The following is a 12124-nucleotide window of genomic DNA, read 5'->3' as shown; positions in this document are numbered from 1 at the left end:
TTGAGAAATAAACAAAGTTTTGTTAGTAGAATGTCCTTCAGAATTACTTTACAGTCAAAACTGTAGTTTTGTTTCTTATTTATATAAAAAGTATGTAAAGCGCTGCGCAATATGTATGTGCTATATAAATTACTGGTAATACATAAGTTAACTAAGAATCACTTATTTAGCTTGTACTGGTTATAAATTACTTGCTTTAGATAATAAGCTAATATGGCTGGCTTTACTGCAGTCGTTGTTCATAAAAAGATTACAAGTGTAAAAAATCTATATTGGTAAACAGAGGCGAAGTTCTGTGTTAGTCATCTTTATTTTGTTACCACTCATGTTCCAGTGATACCTTGTTTGTCCATTTTTTGTCTTTCTATGTGCATGCTTGGTTTTACTTGAGGATCAGTGATGCCTTTTTTAGTCTCCGTTAACGAGCCATTCACCCTGTGGTGATAGCAGTGGGGTGTTAGCAATTTTAATGTGTGGTATTTGGTTTGCCAAAGGAAAAAAAACATGTAACTACCAAGAAACCATAAAGTTACAAAAAATAATAATAAATAGTTACATAGATTCTGTAGAGTCTAAAGCCCAGTACTCACGGGCCGATCAAGGAGAGATGCGTGCTGAGCGAACCGCTCAGCACACATCTCTCCTGCCGCTCAGCACAGCGCGATCTGTGCTGAGCGTGCGGGGAGAGACGGGGGGGCCGCTCACTTCACCCAGCGGGTGAAGTGAGCGACCCGCTAGATTGGCCTGCATGCAGGCCAATCTAGCAGCGGCGATAGCGATGTGCGGGGCCGCGCATCGCTATCGCCGAGGGGGCTACACACGGAGCGATCCTGCCGATATTCTAAGCAATCTAGTCAGATTGCTTAGAATATCGCTCCGTGAGTACCCCCCTTAAAAAAAATGCTATTCAGTGTTCCTGTAAAACAGGAAGGTTTTCAAAGTTGTATATATATGCGTTTATGTGAAGTCCAGCTATGCTTCAGTCAGTTTTGCAGAAAGACCCCAGTGTGACTGCAGATATTCAATACAACAGTTTGCTATTTACAAACAGGAAGTGATTTCACATTAGTTCCAGTAAGCAGTAACCAAAATAAAATAAAAAATCCTTTGTCGTAATGCTACCAGAGTGAAAAGTCTTACTATATAAGGCAATTCACGCACAGCACAAGAATCAAATATGCCCAGAGCAAAACAGCTAGATCTTTTAAAAACTTTACTGGAGTTTTAACATTATTTAAAAAATTTACGGCTGCAATTGTAAAACTCGGAGTAATTAATGGGAAACCTTTTTGACCACAAGGAAATTATTTTCATTGCTTGGAGAATAGATGGATGTTAGCCATTTACAATCCCACCTGCACAATGGTCTATTTATAGTGACTGAGAATTAGAGCCTTGTGGGGAACAATTGGGGAAACCATGTTCCTAAATATTACGTAGCCCCGAGTCTCCAAAGCTTTATTTTTTTTGCCATACATTGCCATACATTTTTAATCGAGGCCATCAAGCATTTAGTTATGTCAGATAAACATATGCATCTCCCCAAAAGAATTTATATATGCTTCATATGACAATCTACTTAAGTGGGCTTGGTATAATAGCACACAGCAGATGTCATCTATAAAAATCTACTTAGGCATAGTCCTCATTAACACAACTGAATACCTACAAGGTCAAAGTCCCAATAAAACGTCTCTTATTTATTGTCTTATACATTGATCATTCTTAGGCCTTTAGTTTCTGTTCTTTCCATCATTAGACTTCACAAAACATTACTTTATTTGTCTTCACTGTGGCTGTTATAACTTCCTGTTCTTATTCCATAAAATTTACTTGTTATATTTGCACATTTTTTTCAAATTAAAAAGAGTATAGAAGTTTAACATATTATACAAAACCAACCAGTTTATTGCTATCCTAAAATGCTTTATTATATTGTCTGTGCCAAAATATTAGATTAACGGCTCTGCTGTGTATAGTGTCTTCCGATGTCTGTGCGCACGCAGCACACATCTGTGCGAAATGCGTTGGAATACTAATGTTTGAATGTCCTTGGGAATTTTCTCAGCCTCTGTGGCTGAAGTTAAAGCTCACGTCAGCTGGGTTCATTTAGGAGTTGGACATATTATAAACTACATTGGAGGGATTTAATTAGCCGTGAAAACATGGTAATTTAGCGCAATTGAACTCTTTGCGGCTATCGCACGAAAAGGGGCGCATGCATGGTCTCGTGATTCGACCTGTTCAATTGAAAATGCGGGAAAACTGGATTCATGTGATAATTCTTGTTGGCAGAACCAGAGAAAGGAGTAGGTGAAAATTGGGAAATCTGCCTGTACCCCCCAAAAAAACAAATATACTGTAGGAAAACAGTATAGAAATCTATTAGTGGTCATACTAAAAAGATTTGGGGTACTCTGATATATGCATTTTTTTTACATGTTTTTCAGCAAAATAAGTGCTCAAATTAAATTGGGGTACATAAAAATGTGTCCCACTCATAAAGAACCCCAATATACCTGTCCCATATTTTGTACCCCAATTGCCATCATTTTGCACGTTTTGACCCAGAAATGACATGTCATTATTGACCAATTAAAAATAATTAAAAACTTCTAAGTGCCTAATTAGTCATTCAGGGGGGTTTCCCAGGGTTTTTTTTTTATCTTAATAGAATTTTTTTCAACTTTTCACCTACTCAGGAGGTGGAGAAAATACATTTTCGGTAAACGTACAGAGATTTAATGTGAATCATTTTTTTGTCAATTTTTTGCTGACGATTAGTGGCTTTTCGCAGGTCGCGATAAAAACCCAGTTTTATCACAAAAGCAGCATTTCACGCTAATTAAATTCCCAATCTGATAATAAGTTTTTATCAAGCCATATCTTATTATTTTTGGATGAAATATAATAGTTTAAGACCGTCAATGATTAATTAACTGTCTTATATAGGGGCATACTGTATCTATTAAATTAAGTGATATGCCCCCAAAAATTACCATTCTGTATTACTGCATATAAGGACAATGCAAAATATGTTTTCAAGGTTACGTATTAAGACACGGTACAGTCACTGGAATATGGGCTTTAATAAGTGCCTGTCCTGGAGATGAGCAAGAAGTAAAGTGACAACTTACACAAATCACTGTACTTCCGTGTGTGGAGCCAGCTACTCATGTACATTGCAGAAACTTATAGATGTGTTCATCCATCATCTATTTTCTGTTTGGGTCCAAAAGCAAGTACCTTCACCTTTGCTCAAATGTACCAAATATCCCCATTTGGTGCAAAACACAGACTTTGTGACTTAGCCGTGGCAATCGTCTTTTTTTCTCAAAAATGCGTTTTAGGCGTATCACTAATGCAACAAAAGTACAGTGCAAGGACACAGACTACTGGGGTTAGCATTACATGTGCTTCAGTGTGTGACTACATCACCAATCTGGGTACAAAGGGTAGTTCTAATACGGGTGGCCTCCTGCAATGTATTGTACTAGTTAATCTGTGACTTTATACACGCTTTATAACAATTCCTGTACAACAAAAGTAGTAATCTAGCGTCCCTGGTACACTGTGAGCATAGTTATGTTCCAGCTACAATGTAACTAAGAAGCAGTCCTCATTGCTACACATGGCGTGATGCCTAAGTCGTTCCATTTGGCACAAACATGCTAGGTGAGGACACATTTTGTGTGTACAGGCCAGCAGACTGGTGTTAGATTATGAGCACAAGACTCCAACTTAATGTAAGAATGAATTGTACAGCAACATAAACCCAGTGTAATAATAAAACTTTTCCGTGTTGCTATTCATGCATGTAGATCCTGAATGTAGGTGGTTTAATTCACATTACTCGATTGGATTACTGTTAGCCTAAATCACAGGCTAAACTGGTACTATTGCTACGCTATGCTTGCCTGCTCTCCTGTAATGTCTGGTAGATGTTCTATATCCAGGGAGCTCTCCCATGACAGAAGACCAGCCTCCCAGTGAAAGTGGGCTGTTCAGCGGCTTGATGCATACTTGCCAACCTTTGGGCAAACACCTCTGTGAGCGGGCACTGCAGGGTGCATGTTGCAGGCAAGTTGGCGGCACAGGGGCATGATGGCTGCCCTGCTATGCAATGCCACAATTACAAGCATTGTGCAGTGTATTGGGCTATGAAGACTCAAATTGCATCATCGGCCGCCCGAACCACCCACTTTACTCGGGAAGTGAGTTTGCGGGTGGCCTGCAGGAGACTTGCCCACTCCTCTGGGTGTCCAGAGAGCCACACGATTTTCGGTAGCCTTCTAGGCAATCTAGGAGAGTAGGCACATATGGCTTTATTACTTGGCTTGCAGCGAACTGTGTTGTCATAGCCTCACAGCCATTGCAGAGTTCCTCACATTTCATCATTGTACAGCGAGGGTGGGACTGCAGTAATGCGACTCATGATGCTTCACCTTTCCCACCATGATGTCATCCTCTGGCACCTCCCATAGGAAACAAGTACGAGAGCGGGTGGTATAGTAAAGTGAATGATCTCTATGGAATGAATACATTTACTGCAGTTTTGTATGCAGAATTCACCTTGTAGTATATTAGGGAAGTGTTATAAATGGCAACGCTCTATTGGCCACATGTCCTGTTGGTGAAGGGTGCACAGTAAGTATAGGGGCAGGTTGCTGGTGTGTGCAGAAAACCTTTGGCACAGTAAACTACTGACCATTATGAATTTATTGTAGTTACTAATTATTAGTAATCATTACAGCTGATTTATCACCTTATTATTTGTCCAATTCCACACTGGCCTCATTCTGTAAATGGATGAAATACCACTCCAATTAATTCAACAGGATTGTATTGCTTGTGTTAAGGGGGGTACTCACGGAGCGATATTCTAAGCAATCTGACTAGATTGCTTAGAATTTAAGCATTATCGCTCCGTGTGTACCCCCTACAGCGATAGCGATGCGCAGCCATCGCGCATCGCTATCGCTGCTGCTAGATTGGCCTGCATGCAGGCCAATCTAGCGGGTCGCTCACTTCACCCGCTGGGTGAAATGAGCGGCTCCCCCCGCACGCTCAGCACACCGCGCTGTGCTGAGCGGCAAGAGAGATTTGTGCTGAGCGGTTCGCTCAGCACACATCTCTCCCACATCGGCCCGTCTATATGGGCCTTTACAGTGTTTATTTTGTGGTAAGCTGTAATAGGTGTTTGGCAAATTCATTGTTATCTTTAAACCAACTTGTCAGTAGGATAAAATACATAATTGACTTTATCATTTAAAGAAATAATCCTGGTAAAGTCTGTACTATTTTATATGCAAAAGTGCATTTTAGATAATTAAATACTATTTGATTTTTATGGGTATTGGGAACATATCTTTGTGTCCTACCAAGAACAAACAGCATCGCTACACCTTCCCAAAGTAATGTTTAAGTGCCAAGGTAAAAGAAAACAAATCTTGTAGCACTGCCACCTAGTGGAAGGTGATGGTGGTACAGCGCTGCCCTATCTCTAGCAACGCATGGCTTGTGTCTTTCTGTAGCTGACTTTCTACTGTAAAATGCATCACAAGGAAACAGCATAAACATTGCTGGTCCCTGTTTAGTGGAGGGGCAACGGCTTGCAGCTCATGTACTTGTTGAGCAGATGTCTGTTTTCCAGGTCCGTGTTGGAGAATTGAAGCAATATCATTAACATACTTAACATTCAGACTTCAAATAATACTTTTGCTGAGCAGATGGCTGGCTTTCTGAAGGGGAAGTTTAAAACCGATATTATCTTTGTTATATTTAACTGCTTTACTGCCAGATGGATGAGGCCTCCAACCAAATCCAATGGTAATGAAATACAAAGATAGTCTGCACCTCAGATCTGATTGTAGGAACAGGTGGTTATATTCCACTCAATCCATCTGTAACCTGGCGCTTGGGTTTGACTGATTTATCTCTGATGTGTGCAAGTCAAAGCAACAGCGGATAGAAATGAACGTTGGATCTGACCAACATAAAGAATATGCGCTTCCACTAGGTCCTATCTAAATGAGGCGACGTCTGCAGCATATTGGTATTCTGACAATTACAGCATTTGCATTTACATTGTAAGCTACATAGAGTACTGCTTGACGTACATTAGAGCAGGCATTCCCAACCTCGGCCGTATGTGGACCAGACTGAAGAAGATACATCACTGTTAATGCTTTATTCCCTATTTCCTGCCTTTTAATAATATATACAGTGTTTTGTCTGAAAGAGGCTTAGCTTAATTATGTAATCTCGCTCCCAGTGCAATGAAATCATCAAGTCCTCAGCCTACCCTGCTCAACAGAAAATGTTAAGTAAGTTTTCCATGTTGAACACCTGCAGTGCTTAGTACGAGTCCCACTCATCCTTAGCAGCAAAGGAGTAAAATATCTCAATATTGTTTCCCCCATAGACAACTATGGGGCAATGGTAAGACATATGCTTAATTTTGCCATAGTGGCTTAACATTGTTTAATAAATAAGCCCATGTGACAGTTTTTGTTAAAAATAGTTCTTGTATACAATTGGAGAATTAAAAATACATAGATGTATCTCTAAAAATCTGACCTATACAACTTGTGCTTGTGTCACGATCAGACTAAAAAATTAAACCTAAAAGGTCATTGATGAATTACTGTAGTGAAACCTTTTTTTTTTAACCTCGGTTATTGAAATATATTTTTCTTCAAAGAACATTCTGCTTTTAACATTGAAATCTTTCCACAGAATACAGTCATTTTGTAAAATAAATACTTTGATGGGGTTTCAGAGCATTTTGGGGGGCAGCAGATCTTTGAAGGTTTCACTTTGTGGCAGGCACTTACTTGGGCATCATTCATGTCTGTCTCTCCTGCTGTGCATTAGAAAAGAGTCATAATGCCCTTCAGAGAACGCCTTTCAATGTCTGCTTGTGTACTTCACAGGGGTACACAAAAGTGTTGCATTCTGTCTGAATTAATACATCTGCTACCAATTGCTGCTAGCTTTTAATGAAAAAAAAAATGTTGCACATTCCCCTTAGCAACCTTAAAATGTAAGATGGAAACGTATTCAAGGACATCTCCTGAGCTATTGAATTACAGGGTTGTAATTTTGATGCACAATGGCTAGAATTCAATTCCATGTACTCAATATATCATATAATTATATATTTCCAATTAGACCCGGTACTGCTTTGTAAATGCTCTGCTGACATTGTACGCTTGCTAAGATTTATATAACCTGTGTTTATGCAGAAAGTTTCAATGGATGAAACACAGTAACCATGTAAGAAAGCACTGTACTTTGAATATCTTAAAAAGCTCAGAATTTTAAAGAGCTGCTGTTTAGAGACCCACACTGGCACTAATATTATACAAAGAAACTATTCCTAATTTTACATGTAATACAACAGTACGTAATGTGGAAACATTTCGTTACTGCACTGAATTAAAAAAAAAAAAAACTTAAGATCTTCAATAACATTTAAAAATCCTTTACTCCAATGTAATTGGTATGCTGCTGTTGTATACCACATTGGCCATTGCAAAATAGAATTTATATATATATTTTTTATATTTATGAATAATCTGCCTTCCAACCTCGATGTCTGTCTGTTTTTACCCAGTTCTGTTCTGTTTTTGTTGTTCCAATTGTAAAGCGCAACGGAATATGCTGCGCTATATAAGAAACTGTTAATAATAAGACTAATAATCTGCGACTGGAATAGGTATATATCACGCTGCACTTATCATTCTGCTGTGCGTTGAAAGAACCAGTGGTCGAAGTGTATCCGTATGTGTGGGTATAACGTTCTCTATGTTGTTGGTGTTGGATCGGGTGACTGGCACCCTGGCTGCACAATTTTGGAGAATCGATTTTTGTGTGGCAGGCGCTCCGGCCACGCCTAGTAACGGACTGATTAATACAGTATACTCTGCAAGTGCTCTGAGTGTGATTACAGTATGTTGTCTGCACGATCAAGGGCAGATGGGAGGCGGAAATAGTGCAGTGCGGTTTATAGTTTGCTATCTGCAGAGGGAATGAGTCTTAGGACTGTCTGTCAGGTGATTGTGTGTACATGAGTTGTTAAGGGGGGAACTCACGGAGCGATCGCTGCTTAAAATCTAAGCAATCTGACTAGATTGCTTAGACTTTAAGCATGATCGCTCCGTGTGTACCCCCGCTGGTGCTAGATTGGCCTGCATGCAGGCCAATCTAGCAGGTCGCTCATTTCACCCAGCGGGTGAATGAGCGCCCCCCCCCCCCCCCCCCCCCCCCCCCGTCTCCCTCCGCACGCTCAGCACACATTGCGCTGTGCTGAGCGGTGGGAGAGATGTGTGCTGAGCGGTTCGCTCAGCACACATCTCTCCCACATCGACCAGTGAGTACTGGCCTTTAGTTGTTGGGCCCATAGCAATGCAGGCATAATGTACAAAGAGCCCTGATCTCTGCTATGGGCACCCAACCAAGCATCAGGCATCTGCCTGTCTCACCCAGTGACTGGGGATCACGTTATGTGCTTAGTCTTTATGCAGCTTCCATTATACATCGTCTGGATACATAAGTAACAGTATCACCCTTATTACAGATTTATCTAGATTAATCAGGTAAAGTATTATCCTTATTACAGTACAGGTTGAGTATCCCATATCCAAATATTCCGAAATACGGAATATTCCGAAATACGGACTTTTTTGCGTGAGAGTGAGACAGTGAAACCTTTGTTTTTTGATGGCTCAATGTACACAAACTTTGTTTAATACACACAGTTATTAAAAATATTGTATTAAATGACCTTCAGGCTGTGTGTCTAAGGTGTATATGAAACATAAATGAATTGTGTGAATGTAGATACACTTTGTTCAATGCACAAAGTTACAAAAAATATTGGCTAAAATTACCTTCAGGCTGTGTGTATAAGGTGTATATGAAACATACATGCATTCTGTGCTTAGATTTAGGTCCCATCACCATGATATCTCATTATGGTATGCAATTATTCCAAAATACGGAAAAATCCGATATCCAAAATACCTCTGGTCCCAAGCATTTTGGATAAGGGATACTCAACCTGTATATGTCAATTGACATACACGGGGCACAGTTTACCCCTCATTGCACATCTATATACATACATCAGTCAGTCACTGAATCACAATAATTAAATAATCTGTCTGCATCCGTTTTATACTGTGCAGTAGTAGTAAAAAAATAAAAATAAATCTGAAATAAGATTTCACACTACCAAACTCACTAAAGCTTCTGAGGACTAGGCAGCCCTTGGCCAGTCACATTACATTTCTATACCAGTACTTATATATTCCCACTACGAGTACAGGAAATAACTACATGTCCCATCATGCCTTGTTTTTGGTGTCGGAAGTTCCTGTGATCATCCACTTCATGCAAGCATCGATGAACCTGGTAAATATCCAGAGTCTGTCCACTGCTAGTCCCCACCGCGTTACCAGTCTGATATCTGCACTTGTGTGGACAGTGCACTTTCTCTTAGAAACATTCTTCAAAAATAACTGTTGTAGACAGAGGCAATAGACATTGTAATGGGATTTCTACGTCTATTCTGTAAGGCAATCAGCCTGTTTGCACTGGGTGACTGTGATGTGATTTGTACTTACGTACAGTGATTTTTTTTCTCAGAGTCAACACAATCACTAGCAGACGAGGAGCTGGGCAGAGGACAGAGCTGGACTGCTGTCATGTTGGTTTGCCTTCCTCCATGTTTATAATTATGCCCTGCTCTCATACGCAGTGTTTGTACAGGGGCATGGATATGTCTTTTACAATAGCAGCTATTTTTAGTTGAGGCAATAGCATCTGATCTCCTACCATGTTTCAGTCCAGACATAATCTTGCCTGTTATCTGTTATTTATTACTAAATGTCTATTTTGTAGTACAAACAAAAAGTATAGTTCCTGCGCACTGGTCAAATGGGGATATCGGACCCTCTGGAAAGGCGTCTCCAAATACTGATTTATCTCAATCATAAAAATACACAGTCCTACTTGAATCACTTAAGATGACAGTCAAAAGAATGAAATGAATAAAATAAATTAAAAAGTCACTGATTCCATGTAAGTCTCTTATCTGGTCTCTTCCTGGATCTTCTAAACAGTGCAAAATGGCCAATGTAAGTAAACTTGTGACTGGATGTCCCACTTCTTTTCTGCTCTCTGTCTGTGTCCTAAATTTCATTCACATGGAAGACAAATAATGGAGAGCCATAGGCCCTCATTCCGAGTTGTTCGCTCGGTAAAAATCTTCGCATCGCAGCGATTTTCCGCTTAATGCGCATGCGCAATGTCCGCACTGCGACTGCGCCAAGTAAATTTGCTATGCACTTAGGAATTTTACTCACGGCTTTTTCATCGGTCTGGCGATCGTAATGTGATTGACAGGAAATGGGTGTTACTGGGCGGAAACAGGCCGTTTTATGGGCGTGTGGGAAAAAACGCTACCGTTTCCGGAAAAAACGCAGGAGTGGCCGGAGAAACGGAGGAGTGTCTGGGCGAACGCTGGGAGTGTTTGTGACGTCAAACCAGGAACGACAAGCACTGAACTGATCGCAGATGCCGAGTAAGTCTGAAGCTACTCAGAAACTGCTACGAGGTGTGTAATCGCAATATTGCGAATACATCGTTCGCAATTTTAAGATGCTAAGATTCACTCCCAGTAGGCGGCGGCTTAGCGTGAGCAACTCTGCTAAAATCGCCTTGCGAGCGAACAACTCGGAATGACCTCCATAGTGCAGACGTACATCAATTTTATTGGTACAAGTTCACTATTAAAAGATAAGCATGCGTATCCAAAGTGACCTTCAGATGGAAGGCACAATATCACACATATAGGGGTGATTATAGAGCTTCCCCTATTAAGCTAGTACCTTCACCGAGTCCTGGCCAGCCGTCAACACCAACGCGTTTCAACCAATATGGTCTTTATCAAGGTGTGCACATGTTTGGAAAAACCAGATATTTAAAGGCAGCAGTGAACATGCCTACTTCCTGTTACAGGGGGTGTGGTCATGCTTAACAATTCATAAAACAACCCAATCTTCAAAATACATAAATATTAAATATAAAGATCTTATGTGCTTAACTTAATGTTACATTAAAATCAATGAGGATATAAAAAAACAGTCCCTAAATAAGAAGACGATATCGTATCCTTCGTGCGTTCCACCTATTGGAACGCATGGTGTAACTTCCGGTTCCGCCGGAAGTGACATAGCGCTATAACAAAGAACAAAAAAACAGGGCAATGGATTACATACCGCTCCCGAATTCAACAATCGACTTAGCCCATCAAGTGGCGGGGAATCTTAAAACCAAGCAAGGATCCTAAATCCAATAAAAGATATCTCCGATGCTATGCGCTCCGTTTCCCAGAACGCATAGCATCACTTCCGGCTCTGCCGGAAGTCGCGTGATCGCTGTACTGAGCGGAAAGCGGAGCAGAAGGATATTATTCACTGCTTCCGCTTCCAGTACGCTGCGTTCCATATATCCTGTTACAGATACCAATACCTATGAATGATGCATTCCACATAGCATTAGCATCCTGTTACAGATACCAATACCTATGATTGGGACGGAATAGTATAAAAATGTTTATTGTTAAATGGGAAAATAATGAATTATCGATTATATAAAAACCTTTTAGATTATATATAAAACATTTATGAAAACTCATTATTTAAATGAAGGGTGGGGCAAATTTTATATCAGAAAACACCCCTTTCTCTACTACAAGAACCTAGAGAGTACATATAATATACTTAACGGGCATACAATGGTCCAGAGTTAATGCAAGCATGATATAGATATAGATAGATATATATATATATATATATATATATATATAGAGAGAGAGAGAGAGAGAGAGAGAGGAATATATATACTCAAGAAACTAATAGGTATTAAAACCCATATAGAAATATAGAAATATTTTGTAGTGCTGGTGTGATTTGCATAGAAATATCACCCATTGGACATTAAAGTTATTATTTAAGGTACATTGGGGCAGATGTATTAACCTGGAGAAGGGATAAAGAAGTAATATAGCAATGCTAAGCACAAGGTGATAACGCACCAGCCAATCATTACATTACAT

At 40.0% G+C, this 12124-nt stretch overlaps 1 protein-coding gene across 16 annotated transcripts in view; it reads left to right on the top strand.

Moving 5' to 3' along the window:
* Positions 1 to 12124, top strand: part of PARD3 (par-3 family cell polarity regulator) — a 919963-nt gene that overhangs the window by 891601 nt on the left and 16238 nt on the right. The gene's annotated exons all lie outside the window — the stretch shown is intronic.

Source organism: Pseudophryne corroboree, chromosome 5 (assembly GCF_028390025.1).
Source record: "Pseudophryne corroboree isolate aPseCor3 chromosome 5, aPseCor3.hap2, whole genome shotgun sequence".
NCBI classification, from domain to species: domain Eukaryota; kingdom Metazoa; phylum Chordata; class Amphibia; order Anura; family Myobatrachidae; genus Pseudophryne; species Pseudophryne corroboree.
The sequence above is the reverse complement of the archived record's forward strand: the minus strand, read 5'-3'. Positions and strand labels throughout refer to the sequence as shown.